Raw genomic sequence first — 11126 nt, 5'->3', positions numbered from 1 at the left:
TGGGCACATTTTAAATCTTGAATAATCTTTTAAAGAACTCGGGAATTGCTGGTGTTCCCCATAAGTGCCAGGTGCACCCGGCTCAGGAGGGTGGGAATCTGCACAGCTCCATCCTCTCCAGAGCATCCCTCCCTTCAGCACAGCCTTTCCCAGGAGAGGCTCGGGCTTTATGTGGATCTCTGGGCACATTCTAAACCTTTAAATCTTGCACTTTAATCCTTTAAAGAACTCAGGAATGGCTTGTGCTACCCACCAGCGCCAGGTGCACCCCTGGAAGAAAAGAGGACGATCTTGGATTTGTCTCTGCTTTGGCCCCAGGGTCAGATGAGGTGACTCTGGAGGTGGGATCCTGCTGGATCAGGCCCTCCCCGAGCTCCAGCAGGATTCAGCAGAGCTCCTGCCAGGCTTTTAATAGTGGACTCCTTCCCCCAGCCGCCCCCGAGCGTGGCACGTGCAGATCAGCAGCTCAAAGCCTGCTGTGGGCTGCCAGCCCACGGCTCTTTCTCTAAATAAACCTTCCCCTCCCTGCCTGGCTCTCCATCTCCCTGCAACGGGATGGGTTTCATTCCCTGGGCTCTGCATCAGGCCTCTGGAGCTTCCTCAGCCCCAGCCTGGCTCCCCTGCAAGGCACCTGCAGCTCCTGGCTGCCCCTGGAGCTCTCCTGCTCCAGCAGAGTCATCTCCAGCCTCCTCCTCCTCCTCCTCACTGCCAGGGAAATGCAGGACACAGCGTGCCCTGCAAAATGCTGCAAGCTGAGAAAACTCTTGGATCAGGCAGAAATGTTGCCATGGGCTCTGATAAAGTGGGAAATGCCCCCAAGGCTGGGAGTTACCAGCACGGGGATGCACGGGGATGCACTGCAAAATCTCTTTTGCAGTGGCTGGATCCCCCCACAGCCCCCAAAACCCAGGGCATGGAGGGTGTGAGCAGCCAGAGGATGCTGGGGGGCCTCACTGGACTGGCACTCAGGGAATTTTCTGCCTGACCCCAGCTCCAGAATGAGCTCTGTCATGCTTGGCTTGACCTGCTGGCCGAACCATCATTACGTGGGGAATGCTTTATTTTGTTTTTCAGCAGTGTAAAAACAAGGGAAGCGGGGGAGGAGGGAGAGGGACGGTGCCAGGCCGTGTCTTCTCCCCTCCTCACGTGTCCCTCACCGTGCTCAGGCCACACAGAGCACTTGGGACCTGGTGGAGCATCAGGGAGAGCTTTAAGGAGGGGTTGCTGCTGTCCTGGCCTGGATTTTGTGTGGGACCAGGCTGTGCTCGTCCACCCCAGAACCATCTGGGGCTGTTTCCCTGAGGGGGCACAATCTGATCCCCCCACTCTGGGCTCCCTGCTGGGTATTTCTTACAGCCCCTTGTGCCAAAATTGTGCATTCCATGGGTCCAGTAGGCAGGCTGAGCACAAAAGAGCCCCTTGATCTGAGTTCCTTGCATCCTTTAGTCTTCTCCTTTATGCAAGAAGCTTCAGAAATTTGCATTTTCCTGTGTCCTTTGTACCACAGCAGAAGTTTCTTAGGTAAAAAAGTTAAAATTCACGTAATTCTACAAGCTGAGCTTGAAATGCTTAATTCCTATTGCTAACTCAAGTGAACTCCAAAAATCTCTATTTCACAATGACTCACTTTGGGGAGGCAGAGCAGCCCAGAGCCACCTTTGCCTTCCTGCCTTAACCCAGGGCTGGCAGCAGCAGTGCCCCATCCCAGCCTGGCTGCTGAGGCTCTGCCAGGCAGGGCTGGGTCAGGGACTGAGACAACCCAACCTCTGTGTCCTGGATTGCCAAGCAAATTGTATTATATTTTATATTCTGTTTTTATTTGTATTCTGGCAACTGCATGGCAGCTGTCTTCTGTTCATGGGGCAGTTTTCCTTATCTCTTCCACACCCAATCCTCCCTCCAGGGAGATATCTGCTGATAACAGGCTATTGAATGTCACTGCATGGCTGATAAGAATGACAGCATCCCATTGGGAGATGTGAGCCCAGGGGGAGGAGCCAAGCATTCCTACCTGGATATAATCTGGAGATCCTGGGACACCAGCACAGTTTCTCCACTGGATTCCCCAGAGGAACAACAGCTGTCTCTTTCTTCCACTGGATCTTCAGTTTGTTGTAGATGGATAATGAGATGATTGGCTCTCACAGTTAAGGGATGACTATTGTGTGAACATTAAGAAAAGCTTTAGTGATGTATGGTTATGTTATTGTGGTTTAGATGCCCTCTGCTCTCCCCACAGTTCCCTTTCTCCCTGTACTGTTGCCATCACACAGCCTGGGCTGTCCAGGACAGGTACAAAGAAGCTGCACAGGTGTCCCTGGCATGGGGCAGTGGGAATGGAAAAGCCTGGGGGTGCTGAGGGGGCAAGGCAGGGCAACACCTGACCCCCAATCCAGTGACAAGAAAGCAGTTTGCACTGATAAATGGCACAGAAGAGCTGAATGACAGACTCTGGGAGGGGCCAGGGCTGGCTGATGCAACCCCAGGAGTATAAAGGACTGAGCATCCATCTTGAAGATGAACCGACCATGTGATATCCATGAGGGCAGTTCCCAGTGCTGCGAATTTTTCCTTATGTAATCCTTTGTTGTATTTTTGTTAAGGTTTAATAAACCTTTTTCAATTTTCAAAATGAGCAGTTGTTTCTCACAAGAGGAAGCCTACACCCTTTTCTACAGGATCCCTGCTCCAACAGAACCACCCCTGACACTGCAGGAGGGCTGCAGCCACAATTCCAATGGCACTGCCACCAACACCCTGACCCACAGGGTGTCAGGTTGGGTTCTGACTCTGTCAGTGTTGTTTTGATTTACTGCGTTGTTTATTTTATCCTTTTATTTTCTTCCCTACTAAAGAACTGTTATTTCCTGCTCCCATATTTTTGCCTAAGAGCCTCTTAATTTAAAATTTACAGCAATTTGGGAATTGGGTGGGGAGGTTTACATTCTCCCTTTCAGGGGAGGCTCCTGCCTTCCTTGGCACACACCTGGCATTCCAAACCAAGATACCATGATAAGAAAATTCCTGCACAAACACTGCTCTGAGCCCATTTTGGCTCAAGCCAAACCTGTCCCCAGCATTTCCCAGAGGAGAAGGACAGAGAAATACCAACACCAGCTCTCCCAGGAGGCCTTTGCTCAGGATTTCTGGCCCAGCTGGGGACGTCAAGAGTTATTTATGGGCTGTGTCTTTTTTAGCCTGCTGTGATCAATAGGAGTGACCCATCACACAATCCAATACCAGAGCAGCACTGAGGGCAGGACAGAAAAGATTTTCCTCTCTGTGGTCACAATGCCACACACCCAGCTGTCCTTCAAGGAGTGGGAGAAGCAGCCATTCCTTCTCCAAGGTGAGAAGGAAAGCTGGGATTCTCCTCCTTTTATTCCCATGGGTTTCCAACAAGCCACCTTTAGGTGCTTCAATAGACTTCCAGATCCCATCCTTATCACCTGGTAAAAATAATCCTGTGGGAAGATAACAGTGGACCCAGCAAGCCTGTGTTGAAGTGGGAGAAGCTGGAGCACATCTGTGCTGCTGAAGCCCTGGATTTACCCTGCCATGGCTCTGACATTCCTGACCTTCGGCTCTTCCTTGGATCTGCAAATTCCTTCCACCCAGCAGCAGCAGGAGTTGGTAATTTGGGGAGTTATCCTCATTTTTCCTGCTCAAAGAGGTGTACACAACCTGGATCTTGGGAAAGGGGAGTCCTGGGGCAGAGTGATGCTCCTGGTCTGTATTTGAGGCTAAAAGAGACCTCCCAAGAGTGGGATCATGGAGCAGGAGGAGCCAGCATTGGGCAGCTGTCAGAGGAGCTGCTCCCAAGAGAGGGTCCGGTTCCCCAAAAAGGGTCAGGTTCCCCAAAAAGGGCCCTCACCGAGCACTCACAGCTCTCTGGTCCCCAGCCTGGGTCTCACTGGGGTTCACCTGTGCTGGGGCAGGACAGGACACTGCTCCTTCCCCGACGGGATGAGCCTCAGAGCAGAGCTGAGACACCCTCTGGCCACCATCCAGCCATGATGTCTGAACTTCACAGTCTGTGTCCCTCCTGAAACACCAGGGGTTACCTCTGAGTGCTGAAAGCCAAAATCTTCTCTCTCACTGCCTCAAGAGCTGCAGGAACAGCATCAGCAACACCTTCACCTGCCCAGCCACATTCCTCGGCTCAAGCTCTTCCATCCCAGTGCCTCATTCCCTCTGGTTTTACCAAGATTCCAGAGGTTTCTCCCCCATGGCTTTCTGCCCTTCTTTCCTGACATCCACAGGTGTTTCTGGAGCCACCATGACCTGGGGCTTCAGGCAACATCCTGGTGGTTTTGTTCTGCACCAAGCTCCAGACTGTGAAGAATTTATCACCCATATCAGGCAAATGTCAGGCACAGGGAGCTGATGGATGGAACAGGAAAATGGAATCAAGCAGGATTTTGGCCAGAAAAGATCTTGAGCACATGGTTAGAGCTTGAAATAAAATCCTATCAGCACCAGAGAGCCCCTCTTACCCTTTCTGTGTGGGGACACTGAGGTCCCCAAATGAGGGGACAATCACTGCAAATCACTCCCCAGGCAGAAAATGCTCTCCATGGGTAAAAACTTCCTTCTCCCTGCTTGGGTGCATGATTGAAACCCCACAGGAGGAATTTGCATTCCAAAGGTCCATCACACCCCTGATTTTTCTCCAAAATCAGTAAAATAAAGAGCCAAGTTACCACCTCGTATTTCTCACCCCCCTTTCCATGGTATCATCCTTGCAAGGACAGAATCCCTTCCTCCTTCCTGCAGTGGGGATGCACAGGCTCCTGCTCCCATCCCAGATGGCATCCCCAGGAGCAATGGCTCCGGATGGACATGTCACAACAAAACCTCCTTTCTATTTATACACTGCTTGTGACCTTCAGCTGTTGCTGCCCAGCTCTGGACGCAGCACAAACAGATTTTCAAACATCCTGGGGTTTGTTTCTGAGAGGTGCAGAGGTTCCTTGTGTTTTCCAAGGGGTCATGGAGTGCAAGGGATCCAGACCTTTCCAGAAAGTGGCTAATAGGCTGGGTTTTTTCTGTCTGTATCATCATTTCTGGGGTTAAACTTAGTATTTAAAAACACAGATGGGCTCAGTTTAAAGACTGGGAGAGGATCCAATTGTAAGTTGTCCAGCTGGTAAAACACCCTCACTGCTAAAATAACGGGTGAACTTGGGAATTGAGGCAGCTCCATCTCCCCATCCCTGCCTCTCTCCCTGTGCCTTTTCCCAGCTCCTTTGGCAGTGCCATGAACCCCCCAAAAGTTCTTCACAGCACAAGTGGGGTCAGTCCTTGAGCCACTCACCCTTTCCCCCCTATTGCACAAACCCATCTGACCTCTCTGCCTCTCTGGCCACGAGTCAGCTTTCTCTCTTTCATTAAAAATGTGGCCTTTCCCTGAGCTTCTCCCAGGTTTTCTTTGTTCCCTCAGAAGCACAGGCACAGGAGGGGATGCAGGAGTGAATTTTGGTAGGATGTAAGGCTCTTGTGATGGTGCATCAGCCTCTTGGTTGCCTTCATTCACAAGGTGCATTCCACATAATTCTGCATTAATTCATCCCATTAATGGGAGGGGAACATCTTCTCTGGGCTCCAAGCCCAGCTCCTCTCCTTGGGCAGGAGAATGTGTCAGCCCAAGCTCTGACTTTGTGGTGTCCCAGCATCAGGAGCTGCCTTTGCACCAAGGGATGTCCTCAGCTGCAGGTTTACGGTGGTTTTTTTGGGAAATGCAGGATGGGAATGAGGCAGGAGAACGAGACTTTCTAAGTCAGTAATTGAAGCCTTGTAGTTCCAGGTATGTGGAGAAAGTGCTGCTCGGAGAGGAATTAAAATAAAATTTAAAAAAAAAAATAAATAAATTAAAATGAATACAATAAAATTTATATAAAAATATAAAATTAATATAAATTAAAATTAAATTAATATGAAAGTATAAAATTAATAAGAAAATAAAATAAAATTAATAAAATTAAATTGATATAAAACAAGTTGTGGGTGTGATTTGGGGAGGGGAAAACACAGAGGTGGGAGGGTCTGGGTGGTTATTGCATGTTGAATAAGGAGCAGTTGGAGTCAGGAAATAAATCCCAGTTTTAAAGAGAGTGAGGGAGAATATCTGAAGGTGAAATGAGTTTTGGGGGCTCACAGGGAAGGATTGGCTTTCCCTGCTTCAGGGGCGCTGTTTCCACTAAAAAATGAAGGTTTTTTTCCCTCAAAGCCTGCTTGGCTCCCCTTGCCTGGCTCCATTCTGGAGGGAGAAGTGCCCAGAAGGATGGGACACAGTGGGCACTGAGCAAACCAACCCCTGGGGATGGCACAAGGGACCAGGGCTGCTCCAGCCCAGGGCTCTCACAAAGGAGGGACCCCTCCTTTGCCTTCAGCAGAGAGAGTGGTTTGGATCCCCCTAGAGCCCTGCCGACTTTCAGAAGAGCTCAGTTATTGATTTCTGGGGCTGTGCTTCTCCCTGGAGGACTGGAAAAAGCCCAAGGCGGTTGCCTAGGATGCCTGTAAACGGTGACTCTGAGAACAGCCTTGTTCTACAAGGACCTTTCCTGGTGGAATTTGAGGCCAAGGTCATTCCCCCAGGCTGCTCTCCAGCAAGCAGACTGTGAGGGGCTGGAGGATCTGCCAGCCAAGGAAGCAGATTCCCAAAAATAAAAGGTAGAAATCAGGATAAAGATGTTGGAATTATTTGTTGCGGTGTGTTTTAGAGTGCTTTCAAAGTTTGAATCATCTTTGTAACTTGAAATCAGTTTGGATTTATCAGAGTTTATCTAAAAATTGGCAGAAATTAAAACCCAGAACTTTATAAAATCTGACAGTGTTTGAGCAATGTTAGTAGAGATGAGTGACAATTGACACACAGATGTTGCAGAGAAACAGGGTAAAGATTAGGTTTTGGACTAAAATGTTGATGGACCAAAAGCCCAAATGGACCAAAATATTTGGACTGAAGGCCCTGAAGCCTTTTTGTGGCAAAGAGGCAGAGATTTCCACCTTGCTGGAGTGGCTGATCTGGAGAGCCCAGAGCCTACACTAAGAGGAGCTGGAAGATTTCTTCAGCCACTCAGATGTGTGGGGAGAGGGGCTAAAATGACCCCAGAAATCCTCTCTGCAGGGAAGTCCACATGAAAACTGGCTGTGGCTCTCTGGCATGAGTGTGGATATGGGCACAGGGAGCTGAGGTGGCCCAAACTCCATCTCCCATCTCAAATAGATAGAAACACTTGTCCTAGACTTGTCCTAGACCCACAGAATTATTCAGGTTGGAAAAGAGCTCCCAAATCAAGCCCAGCCTTTGACTGACTGCCACGACTCCCACCAAGACACAGCCCCACATCTCATTTTTTGAACACTTCCAGGGATGGCAACTCCACCACTTCCTGAGGAGCCTGTTCCAATAATTGACCACTCTCTCAGAGAGGAGATTTTCCTAATATCCAACAAAAACCTCAACTCAGTGAGGTTTTGACCTCAGCCTCAAAACATGCAGTGTTATCTCCAGCAAGGATCTCCACCATAGGTGATGCCAATGGAGATCCCATTCCATGTCTGCCTCCTCCTTGTAGGTGCCTCAGATATTCTGGGACACCTACAGAGCCCTTGGACACCCCTTGGAAAACTGAAATGAGCTCAGATCAACACAGACAAGGAGTCGGGATTGCTGCTCCCTGGCACTGGTGTGGACACCAAGGTGTGGTCAGCACAATGTCCTTGAGGAGTGACAGCCCCAGGAGTGGCAGTCTGTACCCAGGAGTGTCCAGCACTGCAGCCTGAAAATCAGGGGCTTGGTTTGGAAAGACACCGAGGAAGTGCTAAGGAAGGCAGGAGCCTTCCCTGAAATGGAAAATGTAAACCCCCTCCCTCTGCATTGTTATAAATTTGAAATTAAGGGGCTCTCAGGCAAAGATATGGGAATAGGAATAACAGTTCTTTATTAGGGAAGAAAATAAAAATAAAATTAACAATGTAATAAATCAAAACAGCACTGCCAGAGTCAGACCATGCCCTGCCCCCTGTGTGTCAGGGCGGTGTCCCAGCCCCATCCCATGGGGGCTCAGCCCTCCTGCAGTGCCAGCTGTGGCTCTGCTGCAGCAGGGATCCTGCACAAGGGGGGAGTTTTCCTCTGCAGCTCCAGGGCTGCTGCAGATGGGCCTGGGCTCCCTCTGGCAATGCAGGGCAGCAGAAAGCTGCTCCTCTGGGAATGCAGGGGGCAAAGGCTGCTGTACTGTCCCAAACCTCAGATTAGATCCAGGTAGGAATGCTTGGCTCCTCCCCTGGACGGAGCATCTCCCCATGGGATGATGGAATTGGATCAGCCCTGCAGGGACACTCACTGGCCATGGACAGAAGATAATTAATAATTAATGGCCCATGAACAGCAGAGATCTCCTGGAGGGAGGATTGGCTGTGGAAGAGATAAAGAAAACTGCCCAATGAACAGAAGACAACTGCCCCACCTGACAGATAATGATAGAACACACACCTTGCCTTGCAATCTGGGACATTAGGGAATCACAGAGTCACAGCTGGAAGGGACCTTAAAGACCATCTAGTTCCAACCTGGGGCTTTCCACCTTCCACCATCCCAGGTGGCTCCAAGCCCTGTCCAACCTGGCCTTGGGCATTTCCAGGGATCCAGGGGCAGCCACAGCTTCTCTGGGCACCCTGTGCCAGGGCCTCACCACCCTCACAGGGAAGGATTCCTTCCCAAAGGAGCAGCCCTCAGTGCCCAATCTTTGCTATCGTTAACAACAATCAGCTCCCACTGACTCCAGCATGATCCCAAGATGCCCTGCAGCCTCCAGGGCTGCACACCCCTTGGAACACACTCCCAAAGAAAAGGTTCCTTGCTCATTCCCCACTAAACATGAACCCAGAGAGGTGTAAAAGCTGCCAAACCCGAGCTGTGCCTGCAGCCTGGCATGATGGATGGCAGGGCTCAGCTGGGAGCTGTTTAATTTGGGTGAAAGACACTGTGTGGGAAGCAGCCCTGCCTGAGCTCCAAGGTGTGTAGGAGCCAGCTCGGTTTCATCTCAGCTGATTCTAGCAGCAGAGCGTTGCTTTGGAGAAAAGCAAAATGCCAGGAGCTGTGGAGGGGGATGGAGGTCAGGACAAATCTCCCCATTCACTTTTGCAGGGATGAGAGAGCAGCAGTGAAGCTTTCAATGGGAATTTTTCCATGAAAGGACTGTGAGAGATCTGGTGTGGTGCTGAAAGAGGAGATAACCTGCAGCCTGCCTGCCTTGGCCAGCTCACCAGGCTCACAGCCCTGCACCCTCACCTGGAGGAAGCCCTGAGGTTATTCCCAGCAAAGCCAGCAGTGTCCCCTGAGCATAAAATCACAGATTGGTTTCGGTTACAAAAGTCTTTTAAAGGTCATTTAATCCCACTGCTGCCATGGGCTGGGACACCTTCCACCAGCCCAGGTGGCTCCAAGACCCATCCAGCCTGGCCTTGAGCACTGCCAGGGATCCAGGGGCAGCCACAGCTACTCTGGGTACCAGAACAAGTTGTTGTTCAACACCAACTCACAAAAACCTGCCAGGGCCTTCCCACCCTCACAGGGAACAATTCCTTCCCAATATCCCATCCAACCCTGCCCTCTGGCAGTGGGAAGTCATTCCCCTTGTTCTGTCACTCCCTTGCCCAAAGCCCATCTCCAACATCAGTTCTTCAAATTCCTTTGGAGAAGAAGAATTAAAGAGAACTTTACAGAACCCCATAACCCATAGATCTCTCCTTCTTTGCATTACTCCCCAAACATCTCAATTTCTGGTCCTTCTCCTCAAAATCCAGCAAAACCATCAATATCCCCAAGAAAGACCTCCTGCTTCTCCCCAATACTTGGAGAGACCTCCTTGCTCCTGAGCATGTTCAGCCTGCCATGATGAGACAGCCCTTGGCACTGGTATTTCTGAGCACCCCCAAACCATCTGCTCTCCTTTCATCCCTCTTCTGGGTCCCTGTGAGGAGGAGGAGGCTCCAGCTGAGAGAAAGGGACAGGCCGCCCACTTGTGCTGAGTAACCATTGCCAAATTGGATGCCAGCACACACACACACACACACACACACACACACACACACAAATATTTCCACCAAGGCTGCTCTGAACAATGGTCCCTTGATGATTTGCTGTCTCAAACTCTTCTGCCTTTGGCAGTGCTCCATGGGGAACAGGCAGTTCAGCACTGCCCTCCACATCCATTGTGCCACGGGCAAGGAACAGGACACAGTGATCCCTGCCCTGGGAATTTGCAAGATGAAGGCTGGCACGTGGGCAAGGGCAGAGCTGGGTCCTCATCAGTGAAGGGGGAAAAATTCCTCCTCCTCCTCCTCATCACCACTGTGCCTTCACTGCCCACTTGGAAAGCCTGGACACAACCCCAGCCCCACTTTGTAATCATCTTCCCAGATTTCCTTCAAACATTGCCGTGGTGTCTACCCATGGGACGAAGTTAGGGAATGCCCAGCCAAGGTTGGGCAGCCCTTTTTTCCAAGGGTGTGACAGAGTGGTGACACCCTGAGTGGCACCAGAGTCACGTCCTGATGATGTTCTACCTGGAAGGTGAGCACCAGTGATGGAGGAAGCACTGGGAGATGTGTGAACCCAGGAAATGGGGTGAGCTGAGCAAAGTCCTGCTTGCACAAGGTGAGAACGAGTTCATGGTTCAGGGAGTGCAGAGATCAGAGCAGAGGGAAAAAAGGACTTTTTGCTTCTGAGGTTCTCAGAAGCCAAATGTTTGATCTGATTATTATTTGTGATACTCAGAGGTCTTTGCCCAGCCCTGAATTCTCCTCCCTGCTGGTTCCTGCTTGCCTGGAGAGATCCTTCCAGAAGAGACCCCATCCATCCGCACGCAGCGATCCCGGCTTTTGCACCGTCTACAAATAGTTGGTGCGTGCTGAAAAGAGCAGATCTGAAGCCACAGTTGGCAAATTGCACCAACAAGCATATTCCCAGCGAGGCTTTGTTCCAGTTTGTATATGTCTGAAAAGAACTGTTCAGGCATATGTTAAAGTTGGCACCTTCTCCCGAGGACTCGCTGCAAGCTGACGGCTGGAGCATGATCACCACAGCAAGGCACACAAAACACTCAGCAAATAAGGGAAAA

This window comes from Zonotrichia leucophrys, chromosome 4 (assembly GCF_028769735.1).
Source record: "Zonotrichia leucophrys gambelii isolate GWCS_2022_RI chromosome 4, RI_Zleu_2.0, whole genome shotgun sequence".
Taxonomy (NCBI): Eukaryota; Metazoa; Chordata; class Aves; order Passeriformes; family Passerellidae; genus Zonotrichia; species Zonotrichia leucophrys.
Note: the sequence above shows the minus strand (reverse complement) of the source record.